Source organism: Caretta caretta, chromosome 11 (genome assembly GCF_965140235.1).
Source record: "Caretta caretta isolate rCarCar2 chromosome 11, rCarCar1.hap1, whole genome shotgun sequence".
In the NCBI taxonomy this organism is placed as follows: domain Eukaryota; kingdom Metazoa; phylum Chordata; order Testudines; family Cheloniidae; genus Caretta; species Caretta caretta.
This window is the reverse complement of record NC_134216.1, coordinates 20,780,195-20,793,380: the sequence shown is the minus strand read 5'-3', so window position 1 is coordinate 20,793,380 and position 13,186 is coordinate 20,780,195. Positions and strand designations below refer to the sequence as shown.

Genomic DNA, 13,186 nt, shown 5'->3' with positions numbered 1-13,186 from the left:
GAGGGGAGGGATAGGATACAGAAGGACCTAGACAAATTGGAGGATTGGGCCAAAAGAAATCTGATGAGGTTCAATAAGGATAAGTGCAGGGTCCTGCACTTAGGACGGAAGAACCCAATGCACAGCTACAGACTAGGGACCGAATGGCTAGGCAGCAGTTCTGCGGAAAAGGACCTAGGGGTGACAGTGGACGAGAAGCTGGATATGAGTCAGCAGTGTGCCCTTGTTGCCAAGAAGGCCAATGGCATTTTGGGATGTATAAGTAGGGGCATAGCGAGCAGATCGAGGGACGTGATCGTTCCCCTCTATTCGACATTAGTGAGGCCTCATCTGGAGTACTGTGTCCAGTTTTGGGCCCCACACTTCAAGAAGGATGTGGATAAATTGGAGAGAGTCCAGCGAAGGGCAACAAAAATGATTAGGGGTCTGGAACACATGAGTTATGAGGAAAGGCTGAGGGAGCTGGGATTGTTTAGCCTGCAGAAGAGAAGAATGAGGGGGGATTTGATAGCTGCTTTCAACTACCTGAAAGGGGGTTCCAAAGAGGATGGCTCTAGACTGTTCTCAATGATATCAGATGACAGAACGAGGAGTAATGGTCTCAAGCTGCAGTGGGGGAGGTTTAGATTGGATATTAGGAAAAACTTTTTCACTAAGAGGGTGGTGAAACACTGGAATGCGTTACCTAGGGAGGTGGTAGAATCTCCTTCCTTAGAGGTTTTTAAGGTCAGGCTTGACAAAGCCCTGGCTGGGATGATTTAACTGGGAATTGGTCCTGCTTCGAGCAGGGGGTTGGACTAGATGACCTTCTGGGGTCCCTTCCAACCCTTATATTCTATGATTCTATGATCTGATTGGTGGGAAGAGTCCACTGACCAGTTCTTAAACCCAGCAGCAGCAGCTTGGTGGTTGTCAAGGGTGCGATAGCTCCTCCTTGTTCTCTGCCCTGCTCCTGCCATGAACGCCACCTTGCCTTACTCCTGGTAATGAAACTCTGATTCCTGACTTCGGCTCTGGCATCTGGGATCCTCAGCTCTGGCATCTGACCTCTGGCTCCAGTTCTGACCCTCAGCTCTGATCCTGACTTCAGCTTTGACCCTTGGCTCTGGTATCTGGCCTTTGATTCTGGCTCTGATGCTGACCTTCTATTCCTGGCTGCCAACTCCTGCTTCAACCACTGGGCATGACTGCCCAGGTCCCAGTCTCTGACGCTGGGTCTCCCAAGTGAGTGCCTTCACCACTGGAATATTGCGGGGTGAAGCTTCCTCAGCTTTTCTTATTGAAGCTGCTACACGTTGCATGGAATAATCAATGCTCCCTGGGCCAGAGAAAGAGTGAGACTCTATAACCCAGTGATTAGAGCACTTACCTGGGATGTGGGAGAGTCAGGTTTCAATCCCTACTTCAATGACTAATTATTTATACTAAGTGGAACTGCTTCATCAGGAGATATTGAGGGAGATACACCCCAAAAGGATAGGGTTTTGTTTGAAACATATCCAATAACCAGTGTACATAGTCACGATGGAAATTCAACATATGCCCTATATAGAGATGAAGTCCACATCCAATTGACTAAAATTAATGATGTTCACTGGGACTTAGGCTCCTAAGTGACTTAGGTGCATTTGAAAATGTTACTGTTGGTTAAAATAATGTCATGGAAACCTAAAAAATAAAATGTTTCCTTACTACATTTTTATTTCATTCTGTACTGGGTTGTTATTGCCATTGAATTTTATTATTATTATTTCAAAAGGAATGGACAGAAGCACTTCATTTTTTAAAAAACAGAGTAAAATTCCAGAACGTCAAAGTTTTTAGGAAGTGCCCCTTAAGTGTTTTTATGGAGCTTATTTTTTGAGTGTCACCACATAATCATCATATTAGCAAGCCACAGCTGGTGGTAATAATCACATACAGTACATACACATTTCTAGGAAAAAAGATGTGTTCTATCAAATTTGTCCATGACAGTGACATTGCAAGTTGCCTAGGATAAGACAGACACTGCTACTAGGATCTTGCACTGAATCTGGAAAACTCTTTGGTGTTTCAGCAATGTAAAGATGCACTGGTATTCTCCCTGGGGGACAAAGTGCTAGCATTTAAATTGTTTTTCTCTATTCCTAGAGAAACAGTAGATCATGCTTACCTCAAGCAATTACTAACTGCTAATTTCTGTCATTTTTCTGGTCTTTTTCTTTTTAATTTATTTATTTATTTGGCAGGAAGAGACTAGTAACATAGATGGACTATGCTACAGTGAAGGAGATTCAAGCCCTACTAGTTCATGTCTTCTCCGTGAACCTGACACTTCGAAATTCACGTGGTCTATTAATGAAAGTAAGACAGATTTTTGTAAGATTTACAGGCATTTTGGTAAGAATGCAGTATTACATTCATTAAGTTTTAAACTGGGGCCTGATTCTGTAATCTGTGTGCATTGCCTTCAGCGGGTGTTTTGTGTGCACAAGGAATACAGGATTGTGATTGTGTATATGTGCTACACATATATATGCAAGTTTCTGGTTCTAGGTTGAAACCTGGCAAAACTTCACAGAACTTTAAAAAAAAAAAAAAAGCCAAATAAACAACCCCCCCGAAAACAGGATTTTAGGAACTATCCACACAGCAAACACTTGAGATTTATCATTTCTGCAATACTGAAAACTGTTAGCCAAGGGGCTGCTGGTCCCAAAGACATCCATGCTACTCTCAAGAGTACAGGCTTTAAAGAGAAACCACTCAAGGAAAACAATGTATTTGAAACACCAATGGAAGCAGATTATTTTGGGGTTTTAAAATGGGCTATCAGCTAAATTCTTGTAGGTGTTGCACAAAGGTATCTAGGAGAAATCCAACAATCTGAAAGTGGAGCAAAGGGCAGAAAACATCCACCCTTATTCCTCTCCACAAAACCTACAGGTGCCCCTCTGAGGCCCCCATGACAGAAGTCATGGTGAAGGCTTCTGAGGCAACTCCTAGGGATTAAGGCCTGCAGTCTACATTTTTGTGTATGTACCCAAAAACTTGATATAGCCATTACCCAGAAACCCCTTGTGCAGATTATTCATGCTCCTAACAGCAATGATTGTCATGGGTTTATGTTCATGGTCACACGTGTGCGTGCACAGCATTATTATTGAACTGTTGTTGCAATAGATAAATGCATTGGTTGCGGAGAGCAATTACATGTAGACCTAGCATTTGATTCTGTGTTGGTCTTCTGTAAACTTGGTCATGTTGTAATGCAAAGGGTCCACCAGAATATTGGGGGGGAACAAACTAAACAAATCATACTATATGTTATCATGTAGAGGATGGCTGAGGGATACCTGTAAATGCAATGGGATCATCTAGAGAACAGTGTAAGATTTAGATTTGGATTTCTGATGCCCTAAAGTATTGGAATTGGGATTTTGGTTTAAGCTTTAGTAAAGATAGAAGTCCTTTGTGAAATCTGGACACAGATCCTTGTTCAACCACCCCAAGTTTCAATAGTGCCAAGGTCCATGATTGGGACTCAGTCCCATGTCCAGAATTGCTGAGACACTTAGAGAAAGTAAATAGGGCGATATTTTATATTCATATATTTGGATAGAATGAAACCCTCCATGTAAATCAAAAACACTCCTCTTTACAGTCTGTTTCAGGAACACCTCATTTCGTGTGCCTCTGTTTTTGTTAAAAGAAAAGGAGTACTTGTGGCACCTTAGAGACTAACCAATTTATTTGAGCATGAGCTTTCGTGAGCTAGAGCTCACTTCATCAGATGCATACCTGTAAGACAGACTAACACGGCTGTTACTCTGAAACCTGTAAGACAGACTAACACGGCTGTTACTCTGAAACCTGTAAGACAGACTAATATGGCTGTTACTCTGAAATCTGTTTTTGTTACTTCCTCTTGTAACTCTCCATCCAATTAACACCTTTTGTGTTTATCTGCAACTGCATACCCATTGAGCATGCCATTGATTGCTTCTGGCATAACCTTTATGGGCTTAGTTGTTTTGAGTGTTTGTGACATAAAAGATAAATGAATAATAGATAGAAGCTTTCAGCAGTTATGCCATGACAGTCTGCTGGACAAGCAACTTAGGTTTGATAGCACAGCAAAGACAAATGGAGAATCCTATTTAAATAATTGCATAATGTAAGACATGCTTTGGAAAGCAAAGGCTGAAAAATTGATACTCAAGAATAAAAGGATAGTGCTGATTCTGCTCCACATGCTGTTTACCAAAATTTATTGCAAAGATGCATCCAGTTCTTATGAGAGATATAGATTTAAAATACCAGACTATGAAATGAAATTAATCTTCATATATATTGGAGGGTTACTCAAAGCTAAACATACCTATGAATGAATTCCATTATGACATGATTCTTTTAAACATAAAAAAATGTAAACTTGTACTGGTGTTTAAAAGAGAGAAAGGATGGGTTTGAGTTTAAGACACTGAACTAGGACTCTGGAGGTCAGGTCAAATGCCCAGCTTTGCTACAGACTTGCTGTGTTACCTCAGGCAAGTGAATTAACTTCTCTATGTCTCAGTATACAATTTTTATAGTTGGGATAATAATTCCTTTCTCCCACCCTTTGTCTTATCTATTTCAATTGTAAGATCTTAGGGGTAGGGTCTGTCTCTTATTTTGTGTTTGTACAGTGCCTAGCTACAAGGGGCTTTAATTTTGATTAAGGCATCTAGTCACTACTGAAGTACAATAATAATGTATATGAGATCAAATTGTGATACCTTTAATCATGTTGACAAGCACCTTATTCCTCAAGATACCCATTGAAATCTATGGAACTACTCAAGGAGCAAGGTAGTACTGAAGTCATGAGTTAATGGTATCAGAAACGGTTCAATGGGCTGGTTGTTTAATTTACAATACTTTTTCTCAAAGTTGCCTGTTCAATTCATTTGTCATTCATCAATTTGGCAATTAGATTACTTAAATTTAAAATATGAATTACATATGCTATAAGTATACACATATATTTGTATGTAGTTATAATTTTTCTTGTCTTCAATGCCTATAATACACCCCTGGAAACAAACAAGTTTCAAATTCAAATACAGTCAACTAGTATGCAAAGAAATCATCTTTAATCACACATTCACAGATGTATACAAGGCATGTAGACATAGAGATTTATTGTATACTTCAATATGCAATTTTTCTTACAATAGATAAAAATATTAAAAATCCCTGAAAATAATTAAATCTTAGAAATCAAGGTGATATTTGACTGATGAAGTGAAGGGACAGTATCCTCTTCAGAACTCTGAAATGCTATTGCATTCATTTTGTTGTAACTGATCTTTCCTCTTCCAGGTAAAGAGGATTTGTTTCAATTTATTTCCTTTGTGCTCCTTATAAGGTAGATCCAACCACGTGGGCAATATTCACTCATCCCTTGAAAAAAGTTTGCATTTGCAAATCACAGCATCAGGCTTACAAGAGCTTGCAGCGTTGCTTTCTGAATTTGTTACTTTAAACCTCTTACTATAATATCCTATCCTGCATGTTTTCACAAGTAATACGAATGTGTTGTCATTTTCTGATTTCTACATTCTCAGTCTAGCAGTGTGTGTAATTCCACGGACAAGTAAATGGTCAAAAGGTAAGGGAGGTGTCATTTGACACATAAAAATATATGTATAGAATTATAATTTCAGTGATGTCATCCTCTGTGGTGTGGTGGGAGGGACTCACTGCATCCCCCCAGTTCCAGGTCCTACGGTTGATGGAAATTTTGATAATACAGTGTCATCAGAAACAGATCAACTTGGGTGTCATTTAAAGCCCTTTCTCCCAGGAGCAGATGGTATGAAACATAACAAACACAGAACAATTATGTAGATATATATTCAAGAAAATGTGTAAAATATAATTTAAAAATTGTTTTTTAACAGTCATGTCAAAATGCAGCCCTCACAAAATTAAACTGTGAGCCTTGATCGACAAGTGTGCCATCAGTTAATGCTCAGAACATGATACCTGATCATTTTTTAGTGTTTCAGATTACTGTATATGGAAGGAGAGCTTCAAAGTGATTTGCCATCATCAGCAAAAGAGAATTGGTTCAGTGGTAAAGATGATCAGCTTTGTTTATTATGCCAAAAGAATTATAATGAGGCACTGGTTAAGACATCAGCAACCAGCCAGAAATTTCTGGAATCCATCCACAAACGGTATGCACATAGTTACCTGACATACATTACACAACTTAATTAGTTACAATCCCAAAGTAATTTATCACAGAATTTTTGTTTTTACTTTGGTCTTGATCATTTTTAGGCATCAATGGGGAGATGAAATGTAATGACTAGGAACTGAATCTTTGGAGAATATGACCACAGAGGACCTGGTTACACACAACTCTCAGTGGCACTTTACATGCTATAAGAAGTACACCCATAAACTGAATCTGGCAAGATTGGAGAGGAAAACAGCAAGCACCAGGAAACATTTGAAGACGATGGGACAAGTGTCAGTTGTGGGCAAAACTCACTTTATACTAGGTCCCATGGTGTGCATTTTGGGAAGACATCTACATCTTCTGCAGTAAGCCAGAAGCCTGAAGGCACCCATTAAGCACAGTTTCAACATGTGAGACAGATGAGAAACTGTATGAAGCTGTCACTTGTAGTGAGACAACCCTAGAACTCCATCAAATTTTGAATGAATCATTAACTGTAGCTGGATGACTTTCTCAGTAGTAACCAAGCAGCATTTTAGGTGCTGTTTAATGCCAAGAAAGGGCAATTTTAAAGCTACAAAATGAGATTACTCACACTGGCAACACATTTGTATATGACAGAACTGAGCTTATTAATATGATGAAAGCAGTCTTCTGTGATGAGATAGCTAAATATGTCAGATGAATGGATATCTTGGGTAATGAATGAACGAAGCCTCCAAAACCCAAATAATTATCCAAGACTCCATCAATCTATGGGCACCAATCAAGAAGAACAGACTTAAACTGGGCTCTAGTGCAAAGAAGAAAGTCAGACTGAAGGTGTCAGGGACTATTACAGAGCTAATCACAGATAGGTCATTGTTTGTTTTTCGTGTCCAGATCTCAGCATGATGTTGTTCTACATGAGACTTGGGAGAATATGAGTTTTCGGTGGTTGCATGATTGATGTTCAAATATGACAGAACAATGCACATAACAGACAAAAAGCAAACTAATGGACATCTCACATGATCTTCCTAAGCCAGTGTCTACTGACAACATGATGGGTACTTTATGTCAGCAGAGGCCTTTCAGCATGGATGGTATGCCTGAGTACAAGCTCTCAACAAACTAGAAACTGTTAACGCCTGCTGAGATTTGGCTGAATACTTCATTAGGATGCCACAGAGAAAATACTGGACCGATGACATAGTCCACCTCGTGTTTGACACGCAGGCAGAGGAATCAATTAAAATTACTCCATGGTATTTTACCTGTCCAGTACAAAATCATTGGCTCATCAATCGTATCCAATGTCACATTGAAGAAACTACTCTCTCATACTCACAGGAAGGTCGAGTTAACTGCACACCTTGCAGGAATTGCTCAAAGAATTTCATTGTTGCGTGGCATAAGGAAGCTGCTGCCTTGCACTTTTCCTTGAAGTTTCTTCATAGTTCCCATGAGGAGGCTGACACTAAAATTATCTTGCCATCAATGCCAGAGAGAGCGGTGCTACTAAACTCTGGATTTTTTGCACAAGTCCCAGATGTTCTCGTGCTCTCTGTGAGATGCTCCCAAGACTTCAGCTTTTGTGCCTGCTGCTGGGGAGCAGAACCTTTTATATACCTCAGGGATGTGTTCCTATCACTCGGATCATTAAAAGCTACCACACTGCCAGGTTTCCACACCCTTTCAGGGTATGACCACTACTGGAAGGTTGGTTGGAAAGACCAAATTGTCTTACTGGAAGGCAGTTGATTCAGCCTCCAATGTCTCTTTCCTCACTCTGAAGGTGCACAGAATGGCTGAGACAGTTCCTGATGAGGTCATAAATGAACCGTAGGCATTTATATGCCAAAGCTTACCATTTGAAGACCAGCATTCCAACACTTGCAGAGCAATGTTAGTGGATGTTTTCCAAGAAGTAGACAGACAGCAAAAAATTGCCATGATGGGGGATGCATTTATACCTGCTATCAAGAGAGCAAATTATCAAGCAGGGGAGAGGCTCTGGAATGATCAAGCACATCCAAAACTACCCTTCCCTATCGAGCACAGATGGGTCTTGGAGGACGGACTGATCACACCTGTTATGTGTGAAATACCGTGCACTCCCGAATCAATCCTTCAGCTAATCAAACGCTCCTGTGCAAAGACCAGGTACTCATGACCCTGCAAATGTTTGGCCAGCTGCCTGCCTTGTACAAAGATGTGTGCATCTGGCAGAGACGAGGATCAGCATGATGTGTCTAGCTATGATGCCCTAAACTCAGATGACACTGCTGATGACTTTGATGAATAAATGTTTTCAGTCCTGCATGTCAAGGCTAACTTCCCTAGGATTACCAAAGATCAATGTCTTTTTTATGTAAGCAGTGCATCTCTGTGTTAAAATATAATTAAATAAACATTGATTTTTAAACATTGTCTTGAATATATATCTACATAATTGTTCTGGATATGTCATATTTGCCACTATGTTTGTAGGAGAAAGGGCTTACGAATGATACCCAACTCGACCCATTTCCAATGACACTGTATTATTAAAATTTCCACAAACTGGAGGATCTACAACTGGAAGCCCTGGGGGATAATGAGTCCCCTCCTCACCATGCCACAGAGGATGACACCATTTTTATGAATCAAATAACACCTCCCTTACCTTTCTATCACTAACTTGCCCACAGAATGAGATTTTACTACTTTGAACTCCCAGACTATGTTATAGTGCTGAGCTTCACTCCAATAGTCACTAAAGCTCAACAACCTCACTAATCCACGTACTTTATAACACACACATTAAACCCACTTATTAATATCAATGTATAGCTGATTGCTTCAGGGAGCTCTCATATTCCTAAGACTTCATTATATATATTACCAAATAGCACTTGTATATTATTAGCAGCAACTGGATGTTCCAGCCAAGATTTGTGCCCCATTGTGATACGTCCTGTCTGATGCATAGTTAGAAACAGGGCGATCACATTATAAATAGAGCTGCATGAGCCATACATATAGAAACAGCTGGCTGAAGTTTCAGGACTTTCAGGTCTTTGCCCCTATTAGAATTACAGTTACCACTTCAGGTAAGAGATGGGGAAAGGGAAGCAGTGGACGGGTTTTCATATTGGGACTGCTCCCATATGTCCGACGAATCACAAAAATGATGAAGGTTCCATATGAGTGATGAACCAGTTAGAATGGAGGAGGTTGTGCTTTCTGATGGAGTACAGCACTTTGTTATCTCTGACATCTACTTTACTCTTATCATCAGCTTTAGTTCACTTAGTCTATTTACCACATTACTTAAAAAATATTAATGTGAATATTTAAATTGCAGAAGTCTGAATGTACATAATCGTTGTCTCGTTTCTGCTTTTTAGACAATCTACCTCCTGTGTTCCAAGTCCCTTCCAGCCAGCTGCTGACGTTTATTGGTGAGAATTTTGTTTACCAGTTAATAGCAGTGGATCCTGAAGGGTCGGCAGTGCTATTCATCTTAGAGGCTGGGCCACAGGATGCCACTCTGTCTCCTGCTGGCCTTCTTATCTGGAAAGTCGATTTGGAAGAACCGCAGATCTTTGAATTCTCTGTGTCAGATGAATGCAATGCACAAAGCAGATACTCTGTTGAGGTAGGAGGGGAACGTTAAGAAAAAAAACCTGTTTATCATGCTATTGGTTTAGTGCAGTTTCCATTATGGCTAATAATTTGTTACTGTCTTAAAAACTGAGACTTCAGCTATTTCTTAGTAAGTGCATATAATCCAGTATGGCAGTAATGATCAATTAATCAAATAAATATCTCTGAGAGCATAGAACCAATATATACAATGAACAGGAGCGGGTTCTATTGATTGCTATTTGAAAGAACACTCTTGCACAGCCTCTTAATAGTTCATTAATCGGCTTTAACATTCACAGTCTGCATTTGGATCTTTGAAAAAAGCACATAACATAAAAGACCAAGTTTTAGCTCTAAAGGGGAGATTATAACTCATTCTCAATTATATCTTTAGAGGGTACCTTGCTCTTATGTCATTACTCCACTTTTGGTTTCTCGTACATTGTTTTGTCTTTATTGTAAGGTGCTACATTAATCCTGTGATAGCATGAGCTAATGAGATGAATGAGGTGGGGTGCAGACTCTTAATATTAGAGCAGTTTTGCTAATAATGGATAATTGTTGGAGATGCTAATGAGACTCACATGCCTAACAAAGTTTTAGCCAAAATAATCATCTGTAGAGTTCTTAAAGAAATGGGGAAACTATAACTTAGTTATCAGAGGGGTAGCCGTGTTAGTCTGGATCTGTAAAAGCAGCAAAGAGTCCTGTGGCACCTTATAGACTAACAGATGTATTGGTTGTTACTGTGATGGGTGTATTAGAAATGTATAGCTAGATTTTATAGAGAGAATGTTTCTTTATTAAAATTCTTTGAAATCTTGTCTTTGCAAGTACACAGCATAACTGCACTTGAAGCTGTTCTCTTTACTTGGAATAGAGACTATCTAGGGAATGCATGCCTGCAAAGACATTTGTTAAAGAATTAGTGGTTAACACTAAAGGCAGGCAAGCAGTTTAAAAGATTATTTATTTCTTCATTCAAAACTAAGGAACTAAGGAATTCTGCCCTCAGATACTCAATAACAATTGCTATTGTAGCCAACAGGAATTTTGTTTGCATATTTGAGGTTAGACTGTGCCCCTAAATGATGGAAGCTAAAATCCAGCTTTCAATAGTATAAATAAAAAGCCTTCACTGTGAGACTAGCTCTATGGAAATAGTACATTGGTTAGAAGGAAGTTTTTATTAGTAATGGATGGGAAACAGATTTAAAAAAAAATTTGCATCCCAAATTGGGATGAAAGTCAAAATCTCAAAAATTTTCACTCATTTACAAAACAACAACAAACATCAAAATATCTTGTTATATTAATTTCTATACGTTTTATGTTCATTACAGCCTTTCCTTCTTTTTAACCTTGTTTTATTATAAATTAAGTCAAATTCCTAGATGCAAAGTTGTTTTTAATGAAAAATGTCATTAAATGCTTTAAAAATGTCAAAATTGGACATTGACAATTTTGACATTTTTTGCAACATTTTTTTCAAGTCAAAAAATTCATCAAAACCAGTGCTTTCCAGCAAACAGTTTAGATTTCAACAAATCAGCATTTTTCATCAAAAGAAGTGTTGTTGACATGTTCCTGACAACTCTACTTTTTATAATAATGTATCATGAGTTTGCATTTCAAGTCAAACCTTAAAAGGTAGCTAGATGCACCTTTTCTCTGTGATTATTCAATAGGAGAAACATATTTATGACTCCCTTTTGCCTTCTCCAGGTTTTAGTGAAGCCTTGCAGCTGCATGAATGGTGGATCATGTGTTACCAATATTAACTTCCCTCCAGGAATTGGTGAATATCTCTGCATATGCCCCAGTGGATTTGATGGGAACTTTTGCCAGGAAAATATAAATGACTGCAAACCAAACTCATATGGGAGTGGCATTTGCATGAACAGTGTAGATAGCTACATTTGTAAATGTCCAGCTGGTTTAAAAGGTAACACTTCACTGCTTCTAACTCCTATTTGATCTGATAAGGAGTGTGGGGTTTTCAAACGCAGTGTAGGATGTCCACAAACATCTGTCAAGCGGGCTGCATGAACCCTCTCTTTGCTGCCATCACTCCCTTTCTTAGCTTAAGGCATGTGGACAGCCATTGGTTGTCGGTGCTGAGGGAATCAAGCAACCGAAAGCTCCAGCCCATTGAAATCAGAGTTGAGCCTGTGGTGTTATGAACTGTTCTGACCTCAGTTCATCTCCTTCTAACTCCCACTCCGTCATCCAAGCAAGAGAGCTGGGAAGCCCAGAACAGGCAGGTGGTCATCTTTATGGGCTTCTGGGGCTGCTCTAAGCTGAACCAAGGAGCATTGTCAATGCTGTCCGAGAAGGAGCAGAAAGGGGGCAGAACTGAAAATGGGTGATAGAAAGGCGACTGGAAAGGAGATGACTGATGTTGGGAGAGAGGGAAGAAGAGCTGAAAAGGGCATGAGAGAGATTAAGAGGTTTATTGTTGTAGCAGAACCACACTACCCTACCTGAAGCTTCATTAGTCATCGGGCCTTCGTCAGGCGTAACACCTCTGGGGTTCCCAGACATCTTGCTCGCACAGTGTACTCTTCTCTGCCTGGCTAGCCATCTCTTCTGACCCCCATGTAGGACATACAGAGCCATTGTCTCACCTCTTCCTGGTCACCTTTTTGGGTATCTGCTGCTGCAGACGGTGACAAACAAGCGGCAATGCACATTCATGACAGCACAAGCACTGCAACTGTGGATGGCTCTCATGCAGATGGCATAAAGGAGAAAGACGTATTTGACCTTTCATTTACCAGGAGCAAGAGACTGTGGGGGCAGGGTGAGACTTGAAAGCACATGAGGGAAGGAATGAGAGAATGCAATGCAGGGACAGACACAGATGGGAAGCTGCAGGAAATGCAATGAAAGGAAAGAATGAGGTAAAAGACTGAAACATGGAAAGAGATAGTATAAGCATCAAACAAACAGTGTAGGCTAAAGGACAGACATAGCTGAACCTCCTACAAAGGATTTAGGCCTTTGGTTTTGATTTGCAGTGAATAGTTCAATCACTTGTACAAGTGAGCAGGTAGATGCAGGAGGAATTTCCATCTCTAGCTGTTATAAAGCAGATCTTCACCTGGTATAAATTGTTACAGTTTGATTAAAGCCAACAACGTACACAGATCTACACCCGCTGTGAACCAGGCCTGGTGACTCTTTATGATCCTATGATCTCTTTTTCTGTTTTAAGTGGTTTTGCTGTTACAGTAATTTTGGGCATGGGCATAATTCTACACTCTTTGAGAGGATACTTAAATAAACCCTGGAGTGTTTGCTGACAAACCAAAGTGGTCTCAGAGGAGTATTTACAATACAAAATAGTACGTGTAC

At 39.8% G+C, this 13,186-nt stretch overlaps 1 long non-coding RNA gene across 2 annotated transcripts in view; it reads left to right on the top strand.

The window, feature by feature from the left end:
• The window catches only part of LOC142068527 (uncharacterized), a 37,501-nt gene that overhangs the window by 14,424 nt on the left and 9,891 nt on the right, over positions 1–13,186 (top strand). Inside the window, exons 2-4 of one of the 2 annotated variants that reach the window (XR_012664347.1) lie at positions 2,232–2,346; positions 9,589–9,839; positions 11,555–11,774. This is a non-coding gene — a long non-coding RNA (uncharacterized LOC142068527). The remainder of the gene's footprint in view (positions 1–2,231; positions 2,347–9,588; positions 9,840–11,554; positions 11,775–13,186) is intronic. The other variant, XR_012664345.1, reaches the window with a different exon arrangement.